Consider the following 24,963-nt stretch of genomic DNA (forward strand, 5'->3'; position numbering starts at 1 on the left):
AGCAATTTACGGCTACCTAAAGAACAAAAACAGCGAATTCAGGAAAAAAAATTGAGCGACAAAAGGGTCGAAGGCATTAAAAAAATGAACTTTTCACTAAACACTCTTCAATTTTAAATTAATTTTTCAGGAGCAATGGGAAAACCTTTTTTATCAATATAATTTCAAAAAATCAACAAATATAAACAAATACATTAGACGCACGAAAATTGCGGGAAAACACGTATTATCAACGCCATTAAATTCATTAGCCTTCAACGGAAGCCAGTATATACAATAAATGATGCCTCGAGGGGACAATAAGTTTTTTTGCCAATCGTATTTCATCAATAAGACCTTACAACAAGTTAATGACTATGAAAACAACAACAGAGAGAGGCAAAAACCACAAATTCAGTAGAAAAGTGCCTGAAGAAAATGTCGAAGCAACTCAAATCATAAGCTCTTCCCTGAAAACTTTATTTATGATCCGTTGAACTTCTTCCCTAAACCAATAGGGACTCTCAGCAGTAAGATGATGTGATAAGATTTCAAAAGGATCGAAAAACAAAATAAAGTACCCAAAAAAAATATGAATTCTCGTGGCATTGATGTTTTAAAACTAATAGGTAGAAGATGAAACCGCTAACCAGATTAATTTTGGCTATAGTAGAACGGAAATGGATTCTGTTAGAACCAACAATGACCAAGAGTATTCACGAAAAAAAATTAGGAATGGTTGAATTTCAAAAAAGTTTCGAAAAATTATTTTTAAACCCTTAACAGCCAGTAAACTCAATCTTTCATCGGAGCTCAATGACGATGCTCAGATATAACCCATAGGGAGGAAAATGATGTCTGTCATGCATAGATAGTTAAAAAGACATCACAATAAGTCTTATGACAGAAAACAATAACAAAAACAGCAAAAACTAAAATTCAGTAGAAAAATGCGAGAAGAAAGTGTCGAAGACAATTAAACCATTAGCTATTCTCTGAAAAATTTCTCTGTGATCCACTGAACGTCCTCTTTAAGCCAATTGGATTACAATAATCTTTGGATAATGTGATAAAGAGTTCAAAAGTGACCAATAATTCAAAAAATCCAAAAAAAAATTTAAAAAAATTGAAATCTTTGTCATTGAAGTCATATAACCAATAGCTAGAAGATAAAACAGCTAAACAGAATATTTTTAGTCGCAGTAAAAAGCAAGTGGGTCCAGTCAATACTGAAACTCACTAACAGTTCAAGAAAAATTTAGGAATTGTTATTGTTCAAATAAAATTTTCGAAAAATGATTTTTATTTTAACAGACATTAAATTCAATAGCTTTCAACGGAAGTCAATAAAAACGCTCAAAGATGCCCCGGTGGCAGTACATTTATGTTTGTCATGCATAGGTATTCATTGTGAGATCACAGTAAGTATAATGACTATTAAAACAACAAAAAAAAAACAGGAGAAAACCAAAAAATCAGTAGAAAAGTGCAAGAAGAACGTGTCGAAGCCATTTAAACCATAAATTTTTGTTTAAAAATTTTATTGGTCATCCACAGAACATCGTTTTTAAGCTAATGGGAACTGTCAATATTTGGATAATGTGATAAGATTTCAAAAGTAACCAATAATACGTAAAAATCCAAAAAAAATTTTAAAAAATTGAAATTTTTTGTCATTGAAGTCATATAACCAATAGATAGAAGATAAAACCGCTAACCAGTTTAATTTTGGTTGCAGTAGGAAGGAAGAGGGTGCTCTCACCCCTGGACTGACTTACAATTCACTATAATAAGATTATGATTCTTTAATATTCAAAAAAAAATTCGAAAAATTATTTTTTAAGTCTTAACAGCCATTAGCCGCCCCCTCAATGAAATAGACATGTTCACTTAATGCTCATTATGGAACATATTGCACTGTTAGTCAATGAATCCCTACCATAGGACTCCAAAAAAATAGTAAAACTTCAAAAAGAAATTCAAAATTTCATTCAAAATTACGAAAACTCAGAATCGAAGCCAAAAAAAAACATGAGCAATTCCTTGAAAACGACGTTTTTTGTTCATTGCGCTTCATTCGACTATAAAGGAGTTTTGTCATTAATAGAACGTCGATATAAAATGTGACTTGTCTCTAGGTGACTTAAAAAAGCAAAAAAGAGAAAAGTTTTATTTAAAAAAGGGCTCTCAATTAGAGTTCGATTTTTTTTTGATAGTGAACTTCCCTATGAGACCAGAACTAGTCTTTCTATCGCCTTGCATTCAACTTTTACGAACTCAAAATTTATTCTTTTTATAGAAATTTGAATTAATGTTTTCGTAAAAAAGATCTTAGTTTGAAGAAAATTGTACTAAAAGTGAACAATCATGCTAAAGATCCCATTGTTCACACAAAACTTCAATCCTCGATAACTCCTCGAAAAAAACGAAATTCAAAAAAATCTTTTTACTTTTGAATTCTACGCTGGACCAGCTTTTTAATGATACCACTCACATTTCTCTACGACGAATATATCGATCGGCCAAAATTCACTGAACAAAAAAAAAAAAACCCATTTGAGTATATAGTTCCTTCCCCCACAAGTGGGGTCGGAACAAAAACGTCAACTAGGTTTTTGTTTATCAGCCTATTGTTTTTGGATCTGCTTCAGCATTAAACCGTTTTTGATGAATAATTTTTCAATTGGAATCAATTTTTTCATGAGGATCAATTATTAATTGTGGGTGGATAAGGCATTTTAGCTACTTAGATTGCGCGTGCTGTTGATTCTAAACTTATGTCAAACTAATTTGATGTGGCATTTATTACTCGATTGTCTTGTAATACTCCACTTACTTAGTCTCCAATGTTTGAAAGTGTCTAGTAATAGAAAGTTTACAATTAGCTGAATTGATTTCTAACTTATAACGTACCAACCAACCACGTATTTGTGCAGTTTTTGTTCACGTTCTCTTATTTATGCTTACCATGTTTCGCAAAGACGACTTGTCTTGATCATGTAAAAATTTCACTTCAAGAAAGTGCTTTGTTGTCTACATGGCTCAATTATTTATTTCTGCTCATTTTATTATTGTCTCATTTCTTATTACTACTCTCAATAAACGCTTCGACAATTAAGTAAAAAGACAATTTATTTTTCTGCAGTTAAATTTGTTCCATTCTGATCTGCTGTAGGTAGTGAAAGAATTATGTCAGTCTGTCGCAGCCGTTTTCCTTAAAATGAAAGCAATGAAGTTTGTATTCAATCTAGAATGGAAAATTGGTCTGGTTCAATGAAAAAATCTAATGTTAAATGTTGAATTTAAAACCCCTACAATTTCACGGAAAACCAAACAAAACCTAACGAACCCCTTACTTTTGGACATGTTTTGAGACCATTTCATCAGTTGTTGATCTTTTCTAAAGAAAAATTGGCAACATTTTTGTAGTAATCTATAGACGTACTGATTAGGAATCAAACAGACTGCTTCAGACCTAAGGTTTGAAGCGATCTACACATTAAATGCTAAATTACATGTGTGATGACATCTGTGATCTTGTTGACAAAAACGCATGTGTTTCAATTTATCAGCCCCACTCACTCGAACACGACGTTTAGAAATGAACAGGTATTTTGAATCAGCTATTAGGCGCAACAATAGCTGATTTTTTTTCATGTTTTTGAAAGGATAAATGTTGAAAGTATAAAAATTGGTTGTTCATTTACAATTGCAATTTGAAGTTATCATTTATTAATTGCTCTCAAACAAAGTTTAACAATTATATTAGTCCTGTTGGTCTTTTTATGCGATTTTTCGCTTGACCGATTTTCCGTCTGACCCATTTGACTTTTCGTCCTCAAAAACGGGATAAACAGGTAGCGCCCAGTGGGCAGTAAGTGCTCTTGAGCCTTTCAGCTCACTAGTCTCCAAGTATGCGATTCACAGAAAATGTTTTGGAGACCTATATTTATGGTGTGAAGAACGGTTCTTAGAGATTGACTCCGCACCGCGCCACAGGTTGCTATTTTTTCCAGCTGCGCACTTCGCACGACCGACAAATTTAAAAAAAACAGTAAGTTGCTGAGCAGTTGTCGTATGATTAATAGCCGCCCTTATCTTCTCAGCCGGCTATTATAGCGCTCCTAATTTTTTACAATTCAAAGAATTTGAATTGTATTGGTGCGCTGTTTTTTTTAAGATGTGTTCACACATTTTTCAATGACTTTAATCGTTCAAAACGGGATAAACAGGTAAAGCCCAGCGGGCATTAAGTTTCATTGGAGGCCCAAAGTGGGCTTTAGTTGTCCTTCAAGTGCTAATAGTGGTGCAGCTGCTGGGATGGCCTTAATTTAAGGTTAAAAGGTCAATTTTAGGAGATTTTGGCCTCAAATTGGTGCAATTTTTCATGTTTTTGTGATTTTTTTGAGTTTCTTTGTTTGATTAGTCTTAGGTCGAAGTTTTTAAAAGTTGACTAAGGTCGTTTGCGACACAAAATTGCTTGTTATGACCATTTTATGAGCTATAAGTTTTGGTACTACAAACACAAACTCGCGAAAGGATACTAATTTTTGCAATTTTTTTCAGGTTTTTTGAAATTTTTTTGAGTTTTTTTAGCCCTAGGTGCCAAGAAACCTCCGCAGAGTTTGATAAAGAATTTGATGATAGATTACTGCATAGTTTCTAGTGGTAATGGAACGGTTTTCAACTTTTTGCCATCATGAATTTTAGCATTTTTTGGCAAAATTTGCAATTTTTTCATATTTTTTTTTGACATTTATTGTCATTATTGAAGTTGTTTGAGTCCAAGGGGCCAGAAAACCTCATTAGTGGTTGTATGATAAGCTACCGAAAAATTTTTATTTGCCATGGAATAGGTTTCAACTTTTGAATATCACAAATTTAAGCAATTTTTTTGACAAAATTCACATTTTTTCAGGTTTTTGAAAATCTTCATTTTTTTGGTTTTTCCAGCTTCAAGGACCAGGCAGTCTCCTTTGAGGTTTGTTAATAGGGCACTTCATAGTTTCTAGTAACAATGGAATGGTTTTAAACATTTTAGTTTCTTGAATTTTAGCATTTTTTTGATAAAATCTGCAATTTTTTTTCTATAAGGTTTCCTAAAATTTTTGTCAGTTTTTGATATTCGTCCATTCTTAAGTACGAGAAAACCTATTCCACGTTCTGATAAAAAGCTACTGCATGGTTTTTGGTTTCAATGGATTTGTTTTCAACAATTTAACGTTTCGACTGGAAGTTTTTTGATAAAATTTGCAATTTTTTTCAAGTTTTTTTCAGAACATTTGTTTTATATTTATTTTTTCTTGTCTCAGTAGACAGGTAACCTCATCCACAGTTGATAGTATATTATTAAATAAATATTAAATGCTAGGGGTCAATTGAATGGCTTTCAACATTTTATTAGAACGAATTTCTATTTTTTGAAGTTTGAAATTTTTTCTAAAAATTATTGCCTATCGATTTATGAGCCAATGAGTTTTTAAAGCTTGGAATTGGGTTACTGGATAGCCTCTAGAGACATAGCAAGTATTCTGAAGATATTTTTATCACAATTTTCAGCAACATTTTCTGATAATTTGCATTTGATTTCTTTTTTTATATATTTTTTGGTCATTTTCGAGTTAATCATCGATCTTCAAGGGCCAATGAATATTTTTCAGGTCTTGCAGATATAATACTGGACCGATTTCAGAAACAAAAACTGATTTTGAACATGTTTTTGAAATAGGTATTTTTAAAGTGAAAAAATTTTGCCTTAGGTTTGAAAGCTTCGAGTTTTAGCAATGAGTATATTTTTTTTTAGTTTTGATTCTTTTAATTTCTCATTATATTGAGATGATTTTGTTTGTGTTCTGGCTGGAATTGTTCAATTGATCTGCTGGTCAGGTAGAGTACGTCTGAGTTTTTCATTCAATTGTTTGAATTGTATTTCAGGACTTGTCCTGGTATGATTTTTTTTACTTCGTCGAACTTTTTTTCACTTTACCATTTTGCCGCTTTTTCGACATTTTGCGTGAAACCTTTTTGACTTCTCTAGGCTAGTTTCTCTCTTCTCTCATTCTGCTTAAAGTGAATTTGAACATCAGTTGCTCAATAAAGCAATTCAAAATGAACAGAGTCGGTATAAAAAATTGAAGTCAGAAATAGAAACGGGATAAACCCATAAAGCCCAATTTTAGATGCCCGCTATTTGAACGTCGTTCCTATAAGTCTTGGTTACCATCTCTACTGCTTATTGGTATTGGTAGTTGCCCCTGAAGCCTCTCTCTAAGAAACAGAAGTATATTCAACTACGAAATGCCATCAAAATAAATCGGACTTAAAAAATGTTTTTATACAAAAATCTTTTTTTTTCAATATCTTCTATTCTTTCAATCCCAATCATGCTTATTGGAATCAACGGCGGCTATTTTCCGGCAATCTGCCGGGTATGTTTTTGCTAGTCTCCAAGTATGTGTTTCACTCACTGTTCAATATAAAAAAATTTCATGTGAAGCTAGTTCTGTTACGTTTGACCGCCCTCCCACCCACACACACCCAAACATCCACGCACAAAACAATCTCCACTTTCTTAATTTTTGCGTCATTCTGCGGTCGTTTGTGATATTTCTGCGTCATCAAAATTTGTTTGTTCACGAAGATTTGTTGTTCGCTGCAAAAATGAAAAAAAAACTTGATGTGTTCTTTTTATGCTATATAATTATAGGTCAATGAAAATTCAATTCTGTTATTAGATAAACAACTAAAGAGCTCAATCCTAGGGAAGCTAAAACACAATCTGGATTTTAACTAGTTAAAAAAGTATTGAATGAAACTTTGAATGTAGAGATAATTGAAACGTTTTCTTGGTTCAGTTTGTTGCTGCCCAATTTGCAGAAAACTGCCAGCGTTTCCTCTGCTAGTTACGCAAAAACAAATTAAAGAACTAATTCGATGCTTATTCCATTAGATTTTCATTGCCTCCAAAAATAATTGTTTTTAATAGCTGCGAATCTGGTCCATTTTAGGTCTAGTTTTTTGTTTAGCCAATGAGAATCCTTTGAATTGTGTCAGGACTTGTCCTGCTATGTTGTTTGTTTCGTCGTGTTCCGCTTTTTTCGTTTTACAGTTGTTTACAAAGCAAAGCTGAAAAAGTCAAATTTTCGATATGTCTTCGTCCTTTTACTAACGGCAATTGTACGCTTCAGGTGATTTCTAAAAAGGGCCCCTAAAAGGGCTTCTGTGGAGTGAATTATAACAAGAATCCTTATTAATTATTCGTTAAATGTTTAAAAAAGGCATTTTTTTGAAAAAAAAGAAGCGAAAAAACACAATTTAGCAGAAAGCGAAAAATTATTTTGTACCGCGCAAATCATAATGTCTTTATTTTTACATTAAGCCCCCGTCCAAGCATTTTTAACCCACAAATTCTCAGTCAGCTCAGAATGTTAATTACAAACCAAGTTCATTGTAGTATGTATCAGTATAGTTAAATAAACAAATATAATTGAGATAATAACGTTCACGATGTTTAAAGAAAAATAAGTAACTGACCACCCGGGTTCAATTCGAATGGTTAACTTGTATGAACTTGCCAGTTTCTTGCAAGTTTATACAAAGCGATGTATCGCTTTGCAATTTCTTCCTCCAAAAACTTCTTAGAAACTTCTTGCGAATTCTTACAAGTTAACCATTTGACATAAAATTTCATGCAAGTTAACCGTTCGACTTAAAGGCTCTTGAAAGTTAGCCATTCGACTAACAGTGTTCTTACAAGTTAAATAAGTGACTTAAATTACATGTACTTTGAATATAACTACATACGTTCTTTGAATATAATTTGTTACAAGATAGCAATTCTGCCTATGTTGCAGCAAAAAACAATAAAACGTTGCAGGTTATGAATGTGAACAGATGTTTAAAAAATATAGTATCTGGAAATGTGTGAATTAAAATAGGAAATTGTAAAAAAAATTAGGTACGTTTTTGGAAAAAAAGTAATCATGAAGAAGCTAATTGAGATCTAATATTTATTAATTGTATTGCAAAAGGGCCTCCTGAGTTGACAAAAATTGAAAAGTAACAATTTTGTCAACATAGGTTGAATTGTTTTATGTTATCCAATCTGAGCAACGAACTCCCAGGCGTTTTGTTCAGCAAATCACAATGTAAATATGAATTAATCAATGAGAGTTGAGCTCAACGGGAACAAACTGGCGAGAAACTTATAAGTTAGCCATTCGACTTGCAAGTTCTTTTAAGTTAACCATTCGACATGCAAGTTCTTACAACTTAACCATTCGGCTTGCAAGTTCTTTTAAGTTAACCATTCGACTTGCAAGTTCTTACTACTTAATCATTCGGCTTGCTAGTTCTTGCAAGTCAACCATTTTTTACAAGAAACATGTGAATTCTTACGAGTTTACGAACTTTTGCATGAAATTCGTACAAGTTAAGCAGTCGGTCTCGACCTGGGTTTTCAGACGGAGTTTTGGTTCATTTGATTTAAATAATTGCCCGATTCGGAGTGCTCGTCGTTTCTTATAGACGTCGTCAAAATAGATAAGTTTGCAAGTACCAGTTGGTTGCACTTTTTTCTCTCAGTACCCGGTAAAAAATGGAATGCTTTTACGTTTTCAAACCGAGTTTCAATCCCAAATAACTTTGAAAAAATCATGTTTTTGGAGACGTTTTGAACATTTTTGAGCAGAATGATGGCTTTACTACTAACACTATCCCCATTCTAGATTAGAGCTCTTGATTATTTGCCTGTCTTTGAGATCTTTTTTGGTTTAAAGTTTTGTGTCTGCCCTTGTGTTGTTTAACAACCTACTCTTTCATTAAATATCCTTCTCGAGATTTTGAACGTGTCCATATCATTTTGTTTGCGTTGGGATTATTACTCATGACCTCGTTTTGAGGCATCTATAATGCAACTGCTCATCATAAGGCTATGAGCATTAAAAGCATAATAATTGTTCCGGCCCCACTTTAATTGAATTTTTACGGTTTTTATAATTTGAAGTTTTCTGTTTTTGTAGAGGAACTGATTTCTAAGCTTTGACAACATTTTATCTTACTGATGTCAATAAGAAGCGTAATATCAGTAAAAACAGGTCGCATCCTATTTCTAGAAAAACCAAATTACATCTGATTTTTGGATATCTGCCCATTTTGAGGTTGTTTTTTTGTTCCCTTGCCTCAATATCACACGAGGTACTTTTGGCGTTGAAAGAATTTGAAATCAAACTTATTTGATGTTCTCATTGAATCGCTTTTGGTTTTAAATTTTTTTGCCTGTTTTTTCATTTTTCTCGTAGTCGTATTACATATTGTGGAATATTACAGATCTCAATTGCTTCCTCGAAAGGTATTAATGAACATGTCTCAATGGTTCCCTCAATTATATCTCAAAGTTTTGATTATTGTTTTCAGTTGATACCTAAACGTTTTAATCACTTAAAAACTAATGGTTTTCAAAAATGACAACTTATTATTTTGTTATTTTGACAACTGGTTATTTTGTTTCTTAGTCTTATCTGATGCGATGACATTTCGATCCTGTTTTTGCTTTTCTTTGTAAATATAGACATCGGGTTTTTTGTGTAATTAATTCTTGTTATTTTATTTTTAGTTTTGTCTTGTCTTTTAGTCTTATTAATGGCAAGTTTCATCAGTTCTTTAACGCGGCATTAATTTATTCAATTGTTGGTTTGTTGAACATGCGAATTTTTGAAAGATTTCTGTCTCTTCCTCATTGGGTCCTCATAGGATCAGGGGGGTCGGAACAATGTGTGCTAACGCACATTGCCGAGCCTCCTTGTTGGAATAATTGGAAGAATGGACAACAAGTTATCCTTGATGCAAATGTAGCTAATATGGACGCATGAGAGCTCAATTGGTCTCATGATCGAACATATTTATGTTTATCGCAACAGTTAGGCAATGTATCGCAATGCTCATTTTTTGCTTTGTCTCTGTTGAAACGATAAAGATAAGAAACTTAAGCAGTTTCAGTTACTTCAGTGAGGGTTGTCAGTTGTACTGTTTTTACAGTCCTATGGATTATAGCTTTGTTACTTTAAAAAAAATTTGAAGAATTCCAATTTGTCTCTCTCAATTTCTGTAGAAATCGAATCAACTGATTACAGAGCTAAGGATTTGTTCTCTCCAACGCTACAGGTCACTTGCTTAACAGTTTAGCTGGCAAAGTAAGCATTTGTTAAATGTTCTTGCATCTCATTTTCAAACTGGTTGAAGTTGTATTGAGTAACTTTTGTGCGTGAAGGAGCCGACTAATTGAGCAAACTTTTTAGTATCTCCCGTTGAAATTTAACATAAATTTGTATTTTTAAGCAACTTAATTAAATGAGTTCAAGTTATTCAATGAAACTCTTCAAGGACATAGTACATGTTCTACGAAGGTTGTTTCAACTTATAAATCACGTTTTTAAAAACCGATTTGTTCAACTTGAAATTTTCAATCGAATTTTCTGGTTAGAGCTTAGTCTTAAAACTTTCAATTGTATTTACCACTTCGGCGCCTATAAATTGTTTGATCTAAAACAAGTTACAAAATATGCCTCCATTCAAGAAGATGTGACCACATTTCAGTTGACTTCTCTGTCTAATATTAAGGTCACTCTTTGATGTTCTGATTCATTTAACCGAATCGCATTGATGCTGAACTGCTTTTCATAATTTTCCGTTATGCTCAAGGATATTAGTTTCCAGCTTTTTGTAAGAACTTGTTTCTAGCTTTTGTGAACCATAGTCCAACATGACTTTGATGCATACGTTTGATTCATTCAAGTTTCGTTAACTTTTTGCCATGCAGATTAAATTTATATTACAATTTGTTTAGTCGTCATTTATAGTTTCAACCGCCTAATTGGGTACGGGTAAGTGACGTTTTTTGCAGTGACATTCGGCCAATACGTTCTCAGAAAAAGTGCTTTTAACCAATTAGCTAATTACCTATTTTAATTAGTTTTGTCGATTGAAGATCAAAAATAAAAAAGATTGAAAACACGAAAAAAAATCATCCATCACAAATGTTGTATCTTTGGTGATATTTTAATCCCCCAACCGCGCGGCCCGCTCCCGTCTTTCCTCACTCTCAGGTAGTTCATATTTGCTGCAGGCCAAACTCTTAATCGATGCTCGCACCAAGCCAATCCAATCTCAGTACTGGTTGCAGGCCAAATCGCAAGTCTGATATCAGTACTGATTTAGAAATATGATCATGTCAATTTTTAAAACTGTCAGTCTTGTGCAAGTCTTTTCCACAGTCTTGGCGATTACGCGACACGTCTTAATACAAGTCTTCCGCAAGACTTGCCACCCTAAATTAAAAGCAGGTCTGGGTCAAGCTAAAAGACGCCAAATGCAGCCAGGATTTATATTACAAAAAATTGCATATTCCGAGAAAAACATTCAATTGTCGAATGTTTGCTTGATAGCATCCTTAACATTAAACTTAGAAAAGACATTAGAAGATCTCGTAGCAATGAATATTACGGTAATTCATTAACTAAACATTTTATTGGATATATTTTTTACTTCTATAAATTGTTAGGAATTTGTAACCAGTTTAAGCAACGTTAAATTTATTATTCTATTTTTTATAAAACAGGCACAGGCAGAAAAAATAATAAATTTTAGCATTTGGGCTGTCATTAATGGTTGATTAGGTGTTTTCTAAAACTCTTAATAACCATCAAAACCCAGATAAAACGCGCTTTTTTGGTAAATTCAAATGTGATACCATACTTATTGCAGTAGTTCGAGTGCCCATATTGATCAAATTAATTGATTTAGTATCTGCTGCCAAAGTTCTAGAAAAATTATAGTCTGGCCATTATTAATTCTATTCTCAAGAAAATAGACCTGGAATGAAAGATGCATGTTTTTTTGGTAATTCAAAGTGTTTTTCATCATTTTCGATTTCTATGGCTCTTTAAAAACTTTTGGTATAATTTTTTTGTTTTGGTTTTGCAATTCAAATGATACTCAGTTTTGATGGTGATTTTACTAGTCGGTCAAAAAAATTGTTAAGTTTCAAAGCAAATTAGCAACAATGCTATAATAAAGACAATGCTATAAAACATTTCAATTTTTTGAAATGTTTTACCAAGTGCTCCCTTCGTCCAGTTTTTGTAATTTTATAATATTCCAAATTTATAAACAAGAAAATTTAAATGCAAGAGATTGTTGGTTTCTGCCATTTAATGTTAAGTTTGAAAACCGTGTGCAACTTCATTCAATGAGTTTAAGCTGATTATGCAAAATATCAAATGCTTTTTATTGAACGCTTCGCTATAACACATAAAAGTATGCCAAAGTAACCACTTATAAAGTGAATCAAGTAATACCTTTTTATAACGAAAAGTATAATACTCTACGTTAATTGCTTGCTTCAAACAGCATATAGTGTACTTCTTTATTTCAGTCCCAAAAGAATTTGTTTATGAATATCTAAAACGGATAAGAGTATGACAAGTTAACCTTTCGCGGCTAAAACTTCTAGTGTAAGAAACGTGTAGCTTTATATGTAATTCAACGCTATACATAAAAAAACGAAAAACGATCAACCTAACAGTTTTTTGTGCGATGAGAACGCACAAAAAGTCGGGTGAATAGCTGAGATGTTTTGCACGTTTCAAATTTAGCAATGAGACCCACGATGCTTACATTCAAATAAAATTGAACAAAATTGAAAGAAACCTGTCGGTTTTTCTCGAATTGTTTTAACATTCGCTGCATCTGTATAACAAATAAAACTTCGAAAGAAATCCAGTTAAACGGGAATGAAATCCAACTTCATTCCCGTTTAACTGAAACCACTCGGAAATCATGTTGAGGTAGGTTGTTCAAATTATTTTTTTGATGTCGAAAACTTTGTTGTTTCAATTGATATGTTCGTTTCAGCTCTTCAAATTTATATTAAGCTATATTCCTGAAAAACTTATGAAATTGAAAAGAATTGATTGAAATGTTGATATGGTGTGATAGCCGAGTTAGTGTGGAGTTAAGGCGTGTCCCATAAGCCACAGATTGAACGTCTCTCCCCTGCCTCTGTAAAGCTTATTGTGTGAGGATGAGATATCTCTTTATCATAGCTACAGTTTGACCATAGCCTGTCCAATCTTGGCTGCGATGATGGTATCACAAATGCAAACGAGGGACCAGAGAGACTGGGCTTGACTGATCCTGCCGCAAAAACCCGTTTCTTGCAGTTTGTGTGTATACAGTGTGTATGGATACTGGGAGCGGTTGCGCACTCGTTGTTCTGCCGCGTAGAGGCGTCCATACTTGAGAACCCGTCCATACTCGAGAACCCGTCCATACTTGAGAACCCGTCCATACTTGAGAACCCGTCCATACTTGAGAAGCCGTCCATACTTGAGAAACATACTTGAGTCTGGAGAACCATACTTGAGTCTAACCATACTTGAGTCTAGAGAACCATACTTTTTTCTTTCTGTTCCAAAAGATTTTGTATCGTTTTTTTCTGTCCCAAAAGATGTTGTCTCTTTTTTCTTTCTGTCCCAAAATGTTAATCGTTTTTCGTTTTTTTTGATGTGTAGCGTTGCTTTACATTTAAAGCTACACGTTTCTTATAGCAGAAGTTTTAGCCGCGAAAGGTTAACTGGTCAACCTCTTATCAGTTGTAGATGTTCATATACAAAATCTTTTGGGACAGAACGAAAAAAGTATGGTTCTCTAGACTTAAGTATGGTTAGACTCAAGTATTAAGTCTAGCCAAATTGCTGGACTTAATTCCATCAGTCCTACACGACCGCACTGCACAGAATAATCCGCCTTCCTTGCCCCTTTCCCCTGATGTTGACGATGCCCCTCTTGGTCCCTCTAACCCGAGGACCGCATGTCATTCACCACTGCGTAGATGCAGAAAGGTTGCCGCACTACAAGCAAGTTGTGGATAGGCAGTCACACACACTACAACTAATATACCTATTATTAAAATGATACAATTAGGGTACCAGTTAAAAACGGCAATAAGCGCCTGTATCGCGCCAAAATTACCTGATTTGCGACAGCTACAACAACAACAACATGATGGTATCACTTAAAAATTTCAAATGCTGAAATGTGGACATAGTCTCCAAAAAAGAGCAATCCTACTAACGAAAAGAACACTCTGAATTGGGAAATAAAAAGAAAAGGGGCAGTTGAGAACAGGTCGCTTTGGCCTAAGTGTTCAGGTTCGGTTACCCAGAAACCGCAATTATTAATTATTATTTTTTGCAACTCCCTATCAAAGAACATGGAACTTTCATTACTTATATTTTGGAAGTCCCAAAAAATCAAATCTGGTTTTAATGACACTAAGAAATAACGTTCTGTTTTACATCAGTTCAATTTTGCAATAAAATTCAGTTCTCTACTTAATCAAGAGGTTCTTAAACCATCTTACTATTATCTCCTCAGGAAATGCTGTACCTGCGGCATTGTTTTGAGGTAAAATAAGAATGTTATTATTCCGAGCTTTCGCTATATGGCGATAGTAGATTATATTAGTTCTTGCAATTCGCTGAAATGCTGGTAGTATTTACCAACAAAACACCTCATTGTTTTCCAACAAAATTTTATTCAATTTCAGCAGAGTTGATATTATAGAATATGAAATGCTGTTTCGCGGTTTGTGCGATTTTATGACTTTGCGAAGCAGATTTGAAAGACACACAAAAATATTGTGATTCCATTATAACTTCTTGATTGATTATCATGCTAGAGGAAACGTAAATTAGTTATACTTCATTTTATAAACTTATCACTTTGACTTTCAACTGGCTTGTCACTTTTGGCAAATTGTTAAATTATTGCCTGACGAATATGACGTGACGAGGAACGTAAGTTTAAGAGAGGGAGTGGGGAGGGGGGGGGGTTGTTTTGTCAAAGTTTCAGCAAACATTGGATCAGAATCCTCTTGCGTCTGGCTCCGTACGATGAAGAGACGAAAGTCTGTTTGATGGCTTACTTAGATGTCATTTTTAGTACTTTGGGGTCTGAGCAGATTTCTCTGGTTTAGTGCGGTTTGATTTAGATGGTATGGCTTTAACCCGTATCGTAATGCGCGCTTCATAATGTGATCAAACACAATTGATGACAGGAAGAATAAAACGTCTCAAATTTACAAAATGTTAATTCCTGAACGAACGTGATCTACACCAGGGATTTCAAGAACTCTTTCTTACAAAAATGTCAGAAACTCTTTGAATAACTTATTGAAGAGTGTTGTAACAAACGTGTGGCACAGTTTTTAACCAAATCTTGGATCTATTCTGTTTTGGCCCTCAGTGTTTTTTACGCCACACAGTTACAAATTATATGTTTTTATATAGCACGTTTTTATATCTAAAAAATAGCACGTGTGCCTGGGGGGGGGGGCGAAAAAGATATCAGCGCACTAAGCTGGGGGGCCAAAACAGAATAGATCCCAAATCTTGTAAACAAAAGTTTCAAATATTACGCGACTGTTTAGCCGATTAGAGCACTTTCTTTGAGCTCCACCTTTTCCTGCCACTATTCATACAGCAACTGCGGCGAGAAATAAGTGATATGAATTTTACCACATGATTGTCATGCTCATCTAAAAGTTATCAAAATCAACATCTGTTTTTAGTTGCAATCTCGTTGCAATTACAGCAGCATAAACTTACATATTACTGCAATTGTTGCATCTCTTTCCTCCGCTCTTTTCTCGTCACTCTTTCGTCGCCACTCTCTACAGTATAGTGAGGAATTTGGTTCCAAATTAACTTTCTGCAAAAAAATTCTAAAAAAGTGTTAAATATTTTCTTCAATCCTTCCGGTGAATTGATTGGGCAATTACAGAAAAATTACCTCAGTTTCTGATACTGCCCAGTAAAAACTTGGTCCACTTCCATTATGATGAAATGACTGCAGAAGTTTGCATCGACATTTTTTTCTGAATTGCAACATCAAATACCTCAGTCAACGTGATGTTTCCTTTTTGGACGCAATTAAGCACTTTGCCTATGAAACACTAATTCGTTTATCAAAAATAAGTTTTTCAAAAGCTGATAATGGCTTATCTAGAAAAAAATCAGATATAAAGTGAAAAATTTTCATTTTTAATTGAGACTAATCATTTTATGGCCCTGTTTGTAATAACGTTTGGAAAGAAAATTTTAAAAGAGAAAAAAGTTTTATCAATGTTCACAAACAGAGCAAAAAAAAACAGAGAAAAATTTTCTGTTTAGTCTCTCATTTTAAAATGTGGCCTGTCACGGCTGAAACCGCTAATAGTATGTAGGTTTTTATGGAAATACTGATATCACCAGACAAAAACTTACCATTTACATTTTTTTTTCATATGGACAAAATAACAAACTATTCAACAAGAAATGTGTTTAATGAAAAGAAAAAGAGACCACGTTCTGAAAACAACAGAAAGTTTAAGGTTTTTTTTAACAGACCGTAAAAAAACAATCTTTTTGTAGAGATCACAGTGAAATTTAAGCAAAATAATGGAGCGTCAGAATGCAATGACTCTTTCTGGCATTTTGTTTCTCATAATGTTCTAAAAAATAAACAACTGAGAAAAAATTTAAAAGGAACTCTTGAGAGAAAGCAAAATGTTAGAATTGATGAAATTCACGCCCGAAAAGAGCTGCTAGAAACTTATGATAGCCAGTCTACTAAAAAGAATTACGAGGTATTGTAAAACAATAGGCAAAGTTTTTTCAAGCCAGTGTTCAACCAAGTAAAAAAGTATTTTCCAGAAGAATTGGTTCTCGATTTTGGCACGAATTGGTCAGTTAAAATACCAAAAGACGATTTTTCACATTCGGAAATTTTCTAAAGAGCTAATAAAAATGTTGAGTGACCTAAACAATGATGTGCATGTCAAATTTAATATCACAAAGCTTCTTTTCTAACCCATTAAAAGTTGTGTATTAACTTAGAACGCAATAACGAGTTAAATTATATTCGGTGACAATAAACAGAGCTTCCGATTGATTGGATTTTTTTTGGGTTAATGATTATAAGAAACAATATGCTTTTCAGGGACTCTTCGCATTTTGTTTTATATCAGCAACTTCATTCAAACAACGAATAGAAGAAGAATCTAACATCATAATTCTGTGGGCCATTGATTCAATTTCTTTTACAATTGAAAAAGTTGAGTAATTTGAAAAGCGAAAGAGTTCTTGCAAAAACTGATTTTGATTTCAAACAAAAATGAAACAAAGCAAATGATTAACAACGCCAAACAATTGAGTCTATGAAAACACTGCAAATATTTGGCAGTAAAAAAATGGTTTCAAATGAACTTACATAACATTTCATACATAACATAAAGTTATCTAAATTGACTAGACTTTTTCCAAAAACTAAATTTTAGTACAATTTCAGGATGAGCCGACAAACAGACTGGGAAAAAGATTGTGATTCATGCAATATATTTTCATGAATGAAGTATTCTGTATTCTGGTTTTCTAAATTTTTGAGTTTTTAAAGAAAAGAACTTGCTGTGAATTGCAACTGCAGTGCTTTTGAATTTTAGAAATTTTTCTATAAAAGACAAGTGACGGAAAACTTCACAAGAAAATTTTTCTACCTCAGAAAGTTTTTGGATTTGAAAAATAATGTCATTGCAAAACAGAGAAGTTTGAAATGTTTTTTTTATATATGTGATCCTTTCTCTATCATACAATAATTTTCATTAAAAAAAAACTGAACTGACGTTTTCTCTGACAAAATAAGCATAAAAATATTGATTTTACTTGGATTCTTCAAAATCTTGTTAATCGAAGTACTGGTTTTATCATCAAAATGACCCATTGAAGTGACATTGAAAGTTTTTTTCAACCATTTTTTTTCTGCCATTCCAATAAAAACATCTTAGTTTTCCTGTTGCTTTGAAATCTATCTACTTTTAGAACAGCTAAGAAAATGCGAGGACAAAGGGCTCTATGAGGCTATAGATTTTAAATAGCCAAAGTTCTCCCAATTTTAACGGTTTAGCAGTTCACGATAGTTGTAGTAACATGATTTTTCCATTTAATTGTTTACGGAAGTTGAACAAATTATTATAGATGGTCACTTCTCTTCAAATTAGAGAAGGCTGATAGTTTTCATTTTTTAAAATTCCGTCAAGTCTTATCATACTTTAACGGTCAATGCAAGTCACATTCGTTTCTATTAACATTTTCGTCAGCTGAAAACTGCAAATAAATTATTTTGATATTTATTTGGATCATTCCGCATAATGAATATTTTAAGGTTGAAAATAAGCTGAAAATTCTTGAATCATATTTTCCGAACTGCCGAAAGCAACAATGTGACCACAAGTTTCGTGATGTTGGTTGGATATCTTAATCTTCTGCTGTAGTTAAAACTTTTTCCAATAAAAAGTCTGACGAAATTTAAATTTAAAAAAAACACTGTGCTTTCCCAGATGATATATAAATATACACAAGTTAGGCAGCGTACACTCTCTTGAGTCGGCATTAATCAATAGCTTACAATTAATTTTTTTTATAACAAATGTAAACAATAATTACTGAATTGAATCGCTCTCCAACTCATTGAGCAATAAAATATTCGTCCAGGGTCTCTCTTGAATTGTTCCATATATTATTTCTTGTTTTTGATTTTCGCTGTGGATTGTTTTAGATCTAAAAACGATTTCGGCAAAAAATATGAATTGAAACTTTTTTCCTTACAAAACTATATCCAGTGACACTGAGGATGATTTTTCTGTTAAATAAAACGTATTTGTTTTTTTTATGTAGTAACTAGCAGTTGGTATTTCTAATCCAATTCCAGTTTAAATGCTCTTTTTTCATTCCTCATTAAGAGTCTGGCATAAGTCTCTAGCAGATAGTCTAATAGGAACTTAATTGGGAGGATATGGTTTTCCAATTTTAATTGCGCGGAGGAATTTTGTTTAGCACAATGAAAGCTAGCCTTCACCGCTCAGCTTAGTTGCTTTTCTATTGTTATGATCCTTATTGTTGAAAGTAAAATGGCTGAATACTGTATATGACTTACTTTTATTGTGTTCAGGATTGACAGTCTTCAATGTAAAAGTAAATTTTCTCCAGTTGTATATTGTTTTAATTGCTTGGGCGTTTTTGATAGAAATTGTATTACATGTGAATCATGCCTAAACTTGTTGTCCAATATTACATCAAGATTTTTTTTTACTTTTTTGATTTCCCTTATAACCCGGTCCTTAATGATGGGTTATTTCTGTACACAATGGTTCCGGAAAAGCATGAATTCTGTTTTGTCAGGTTATATTTTCAATGAGAGGAATTTAGAATAGTCAATCATTTTGATAATGCAGTTTTCTAGTACATTCACACTTTCATCAATATTTTGATTACTGCTGATTAAAACTGTGTCGTCGGCCTATCGGACAATTTTACAGTCTGCTTGTGTGTACATGTCATATACATACAGGTTGAACAAAAGTGGACCAAGGACGGTTCCATGTGGTACTCTTTTTTTCAGATTTTAAGCAGTCACTTTGCACACAATTGAACAACTGTATTTTAGATAGTAGCCGCGACTTGTGTACAAAATTGATAATTTGTTCTTTTAAAAGTGTCTCGAAAACCTTTTCTAATGCGGGTGTTAGTGGAATAGGCCTACAGTTTAATGGATGATCCTCCGTCACCTTTTTTAAAAAGTGGAGAAATGTTTTCCTTCTTAAGGTTACTGAGAAACCTCTGTATCTTTAAATATTCGGTAAAAAGAAAAGTTAATGGCTCTGCTAAATGCACCGCACCATCTCTAAGCACCCAAGAGTGAACTTTTGAAGGACCCTGTGGTTTGTTGGGATTTAATCTGATTAGAACTTTTAAGCACTCCTGACTTGTTATGTACCTAAAGTCAAAAAAGGTTTTCACTGTTGCTTTTGCATTCTCATATTTCGTTTTATTGTTTCCAAAATTGGAGTCACCAAGTTTACTGAATCTGTTATTCAATGTTTTTTTTTGACAAAATAAGCATGGAAATATTGATTTTATTTGGATTTTTCAAAATCTTGTTAATCAAAAAACTTGTTTTGCCATCAAAATGACCCATTGAAGTAACATTGAAGGTTTTTTTCAACCATTTTTTTCTGCCATTCCATTAAAAACATCTTAGTCCTCCTGTTGCCTTGAAATCTATCTACTTTTAGAGCAGCTAAGAAAATGAGTGGACAAAGGGCTCAATGAGGCTATAGATTTTAAATAGCCTAAGTTCTCACAACTTTAACGGTTCAGCAGTTCACGATAGTTTTAGTAACAACGATTTTTCCATGTAAGTGTTTACGAAATTTGAACAAATTTTTATAGATGCCTTCTTAAGGCTACTGAGAAACCGCTGTATCTTTAAATATTCGGTAAAATGAAAATTTAATGGCTCTGCTAAGTGCACTGCACCATCTCTAAGCACCCAAGAGGGGATTTTTGAAGGACCCTGGGGTTTGTTGGGATTTAATCTCATTAGAACTTTCAAGCACTCCTGACTTGTAATGTACCTAAAGGCAAAAAAGGTTTCCACTGTTGCTTTTGGAATCTCATAATTCGCTCTATTGTTTCCAAAATAGAAGTCACCAAGTTTAATGAACCTGTTATTCAATAAGTTCACCATTTTTTTTCTCGTCTGTAACTAAATCCCCAAAAGAATTCTTAAGTGCAAAAATAAATGTTTTAGTTTTTTTCGTGCTCCTGGTTTCATTGATAATATTCAATTTCTCTCTCTCAATTTTAGAATTGAAAATTAGTTGCTGCTGAAAGCCTGCAAAGTCATTCAGATAGCTTTTATTCAATGACTTCTTAAACTGGTTTAAATTTCTGAATCTATGGGCTTTGATTATCTGTTTCATCTTGACATTTTGTAACAGGGGCATAAATATTACAGGGGCATTATAACAGGGGCATAAAACAGCTCCCTTACATATTTTTAACAGGGGCATAAAAAGCAATTGGAGGCGGGCTAAACACAATAGAGCATTTCAGCTAACCAGCCACTGTCTTTCGATACTCGTTAGTTATGGTTCTTCTCAGGCTTCGGTCTCGTTTTAATTCCTCATTGACATCAGCTGTTGAAGTTAGTTCCCAGGTTGAGGTCGCGTTCGAAATTGTCCCTGATCAGACCGTCCCAGACAAGTGTGACCTCTGATCAGACCGTCCCAGACCGAAGTGACCTCTGATCAGACGAGTGTGCGCTCGAAGAGCGTAGTGCGCTCGAAGTGCGCTCGAAGCCGCCTCTGATCAGACGAGTTCCAGACCGAAGTGACCCCTGATCAGAGAAGTTCCAGACCATTCTCCAGACGAAAGTGCGCTCGAAGCTTTTTCCAGACCATGTAATTCGAGCGCACCGGGAACATGTGTGCGCTCGAAACTCGTCTGATCAGGGGTCACTTCGGTCTGGCCCCCTCGACCTGGGTTGGCTTATATACAGTTAGAAAATCAAGGTTAAATATAGTCAGGCTCTGAAACCTGGAGGCAGCTGAAATTCGTCAATCAGTTTGTATTGAGTCATAGAAATACACGTGGAAAACACGTACGCTATGGAAAAATGTTTTCCCGTGCATTTGCATGTTTCTTGAAATTCATGCTTGCTTCCTGTCCTGCTTAGTCACCCTGCGTTAGTAGCAAAATCTTACCGCTAACTCTCTCTAAATTGTAAACAAAAACCGCCTCAATTTTTACTTTGACTCTCTTGATACGTTAGAACATAAATACTAGTCCCATCAGTCCTTGTGCCTAGCACTCGGACATGCATGCAACCTGATGTCAGGGCACTGAGTCCCTCGGTCTACTAAGATTGATTTTCTATCATATACATGAATTTCAGTTGCATGAGCAATACATACTCTCAGAATATTATAAACGGAGGGCACCAACAGGAATGATCCTACTTGTGTTGGTAGAATTCAAAAACGTGCAATTACTTTTAAAAAACCCTGTCAGAAGCCGAGTTTCAAAAGTATTCTTTCAAATCTTAGACTTCGTAAAATTCTTACGCCCCCACGTTCACGTGCTGTTTTTTACACAGTCTCGTTCCTTACAGTACTACAATTTAAAACGTAAACGTTACAGGGGAAACAGCGCAAATTATATTTGAGAGTTGTGATGACCGTTGTCCATGTGTTCTTTGAAGGCAAGAAAATCTCTAAGAATTAATGATTATACAAGATATAAGTCAGAGTCTATCCTTAAATCAGGGTGAGATTATGATAGGAAGGTTTAATTTCATTATATTGTATCAATATTAAGAAATCTCTTAATATTGTATTCTTAATATTGAAATCAGCACAACTTTTTTAAATCAATTTTTATTAAGACAAGCTTCGGCTGTTTAGTCATTGGTCACGAAAGTTCATTCAAATTTGTCTGTGACCAGAAATTCCTACTGAGTTGTAAAGTGGTTAGTGGTGTTTTCCATAGTAAGAAATTGTTCGTTACTTGTCAATCTTTATTTTATCGTGCCAGTTGAAGTTTTGACAAGCTCTTATCGAGACAATGCTTTCGGAATTTAAACTACTTGAGCTGTATTATTTCACATTATACTTTGAACCATTTTCTTATACAAATGAATTATTACTTAACATGTCGCTAATTTTCTGATGCCGTTTTAATTTCTTGAGCGAACGAGAGAAAGATCGCTGGGTGAAAAGGGAATTAAAGTGAATATTCAAAATTCAGCTGTGGACTCGTTTAGAAGAGACTGGCAAAGATGGGCTAAACAACTCTATTCATCCAAGGGTGCAAACTTCCATTACAATCTCTATCTTGATCAGTTCTGCTCACGTGATAAATCTTAATTCAGAAAAAGATATCGTGAGTTAATAGTCAAAAAGTTGCGTGCATATCTTGTTTTTCTGAACAGATTTTTTCCGAATACTTCTGGATTTGTTATACTGTGCTGCTACTAATGTGAAAATATTCTCTAAAATTACTCAACGAAAATTAACTGGTTTAAAATTTTTTCATCTATTTATTTCAGAAGCGACTGCAATCAACAAACTCTTTTTATATGTTCTATGTCAATCTCCTTGATGAGTTTTTGTTGCGACCCACTGAGAGTTTTGAGTGGTATCATTAGAAAACCCGTCCAGCGTAGAACATGGAAATAAAAAGATTTTTTTTATTTTCGTTTTTTTTTTCAGGGAGTTAACCATGTTTTGTGAATAATAGACGGATTTCCGTTTTTCACAACAACAGAATCTCCGTTGTTTTTTTTTCACATTTTCTGGTATTTTTGCCTGTGTCAGTTTTGCTAAAATTTGTTAAAATTGTTTAAAAAAGGGTTGTTGATTTGTATTATCGTATTTGTATTATTGTATTCGTACAAATTATCTATATCCATTACACTGGGAACCATTGTATGTTCCTAATGTGCGAATAGTAATAGCAAGGATAGTTTTGATTTGATCGTTGAATTCTAAAATCCAAAAATAATCCTTATTGCAGTCAGTGGCTGTCTTTTTTTTTGAAAAAAATATCGACTTTTTATGTTCACTACAGAACAGAATTCATGTTAAGGCTCACTATTGGCAGGTCCAATTGAAGTTTTAAACCTTTTAGTTGAAAGCTTTTTGTCGTTTTGACTTCAACACATTTGTTTTAAAAAAAACATGGGATTATAGAGGTGTGCCAATATTTTTCATATTTTCGGTCAACTTGAGCTTAATATCAGCAAAGACAGAATGCATATTTGGTTAAATAGAGTTCTAATCTCTTTGGTGCCTTTACGCTTTAAGTAAATGATTTCTGGCTGCAAAACTAATAATTTCACAAAACAAATTTATCTATGGACATTTGCACATTTTTCGAGGTTTTTCTTGCTTTCGTCACATTATCAAATTATTGATTGGGTACTTGTCACTTTATTTGTGTTCAAAAAATAGGCACCTTCAAAATTATATTTTTTTAAGGATTAGATTATGATTTTAACGACTTCGACATTGTTTTCTTGAATTTAATGGAATTTATTTCATTTTTGTCTTCAATTGCTTCTCTCCTTGCATTTGAGAATTTCTGAATACTAAGAAGTCTCAAGGGTTTGAATTGTTGAAATGAAGCAGCATATGAAATTTTTATTTAATTTTTCCAATTTTTTGTCTATGTTTGATTTTTCTTTTGTAAATTTCTAACATATTTTGATTAATGACAGGTCTCAATGGCTTCCGTTTGAGGAATGGAGGAGCATTTTTAATGAATTGAATTGAAAACTGATGGTTTTCTTGACTTGGAAAAATACTATTTTAAAAAAAATTATATAATTCTTTACTTTGCGTCGTATTTAAATATTTTACTTATTTTGGTTAAATACAAATCAAAGATTTCAATATTTGTGTTGCAAAAAGGCGTATTTGAGCATATATAGAGTTCTCGGCGAGCTAATAATAGTCATAACGGTCTGGTACCGTTTTTTTTTTTCGTTTTCGAGATTTGTCTGTATTTGACGTTATGAATGTTAACGCGCGACGTTTTCTGATTACAGACAGGTCTCAAGTGGTTCCTTTGGACGGTTAATTAAACCTGTTTTGTAAGTTCACTTACTTGCTGATTAATTTAATGATTATAATCATAATTGTTTTGAAAAATTGTTTTTTAACTCTGCATCTTCTGTTTTTTAATACATAAGTCTCATTTTTTACAGGTAAAAAGTCACGTTGATTGCACAAAAGAAGACAATTTTGGAAAAGATTTCAGTGTGCTTATAATTGCTTCGAAACTCATTTTTCGCAAAAAAAAATTCTGATTGTTTTGTTTTGTTTTTATCTATGTCTGACGTTCTCTTTTTGAACGTAAGACATGTTCTGATCCAAAAAGGTCCCCATGATTTCGTTTATGGAACGAATAAACCTAAATTTTTTACTCGAATGTATTGCTAATCATTTTCATCACCTTTAATTAATTGTTTTAGAAAATTACAAAAACGTTCTAAATTTGGTTCTTTGCCTGCTTACTTATTACCTAGTCTCATTAATGAGTTGTCACATAT

At 33.4% G+C, this 24,963-nt stretch overlaps 1 protein-coding gene across 2 annotated transcripts in view; it reads left to right on the forward strand.

Moving 5' to 3' along the window:
* The first annotated feature begins 10,310 nt into the window (after positions 1-10,310).
* The window catches only part of LOC142337728 (gamma-aminobutyric acid receptor subunit pi-like), a 107,765-nt gene continuing 93,112 nt past the window's right edge, over positions 10,311-24,963 (forward strand). The window contains exon 1 of one of the 2 annotated variants that reach the window (XM_075387197.1): positions 10,311-10,859. The gene's annotated coding sequence lies outside the window, so the exon portion shown is untranslated. Of the gene's footprint in view, positions 10,860-14,206; positions 14,835-24,963 lie in introns of those variants that run through there. The other variant, XM_075387194.1, reaches the window with a different exon arrangement.

Source organism: Convolutriloba macropyga, chromosome 4, assembly GCF_964194025.1.
Source record: "Convolutriloba macropyga chromosome 4, txConMacr16.3, whole genome shotgun sequence".
Taxonomy (NCBI): domain Eukaryota; kingdom Metazoa; phylum Xenacoelomorpha; order Acoela; family Convolutidae; genus Convolutriloba; species Convolutriloba macropyga.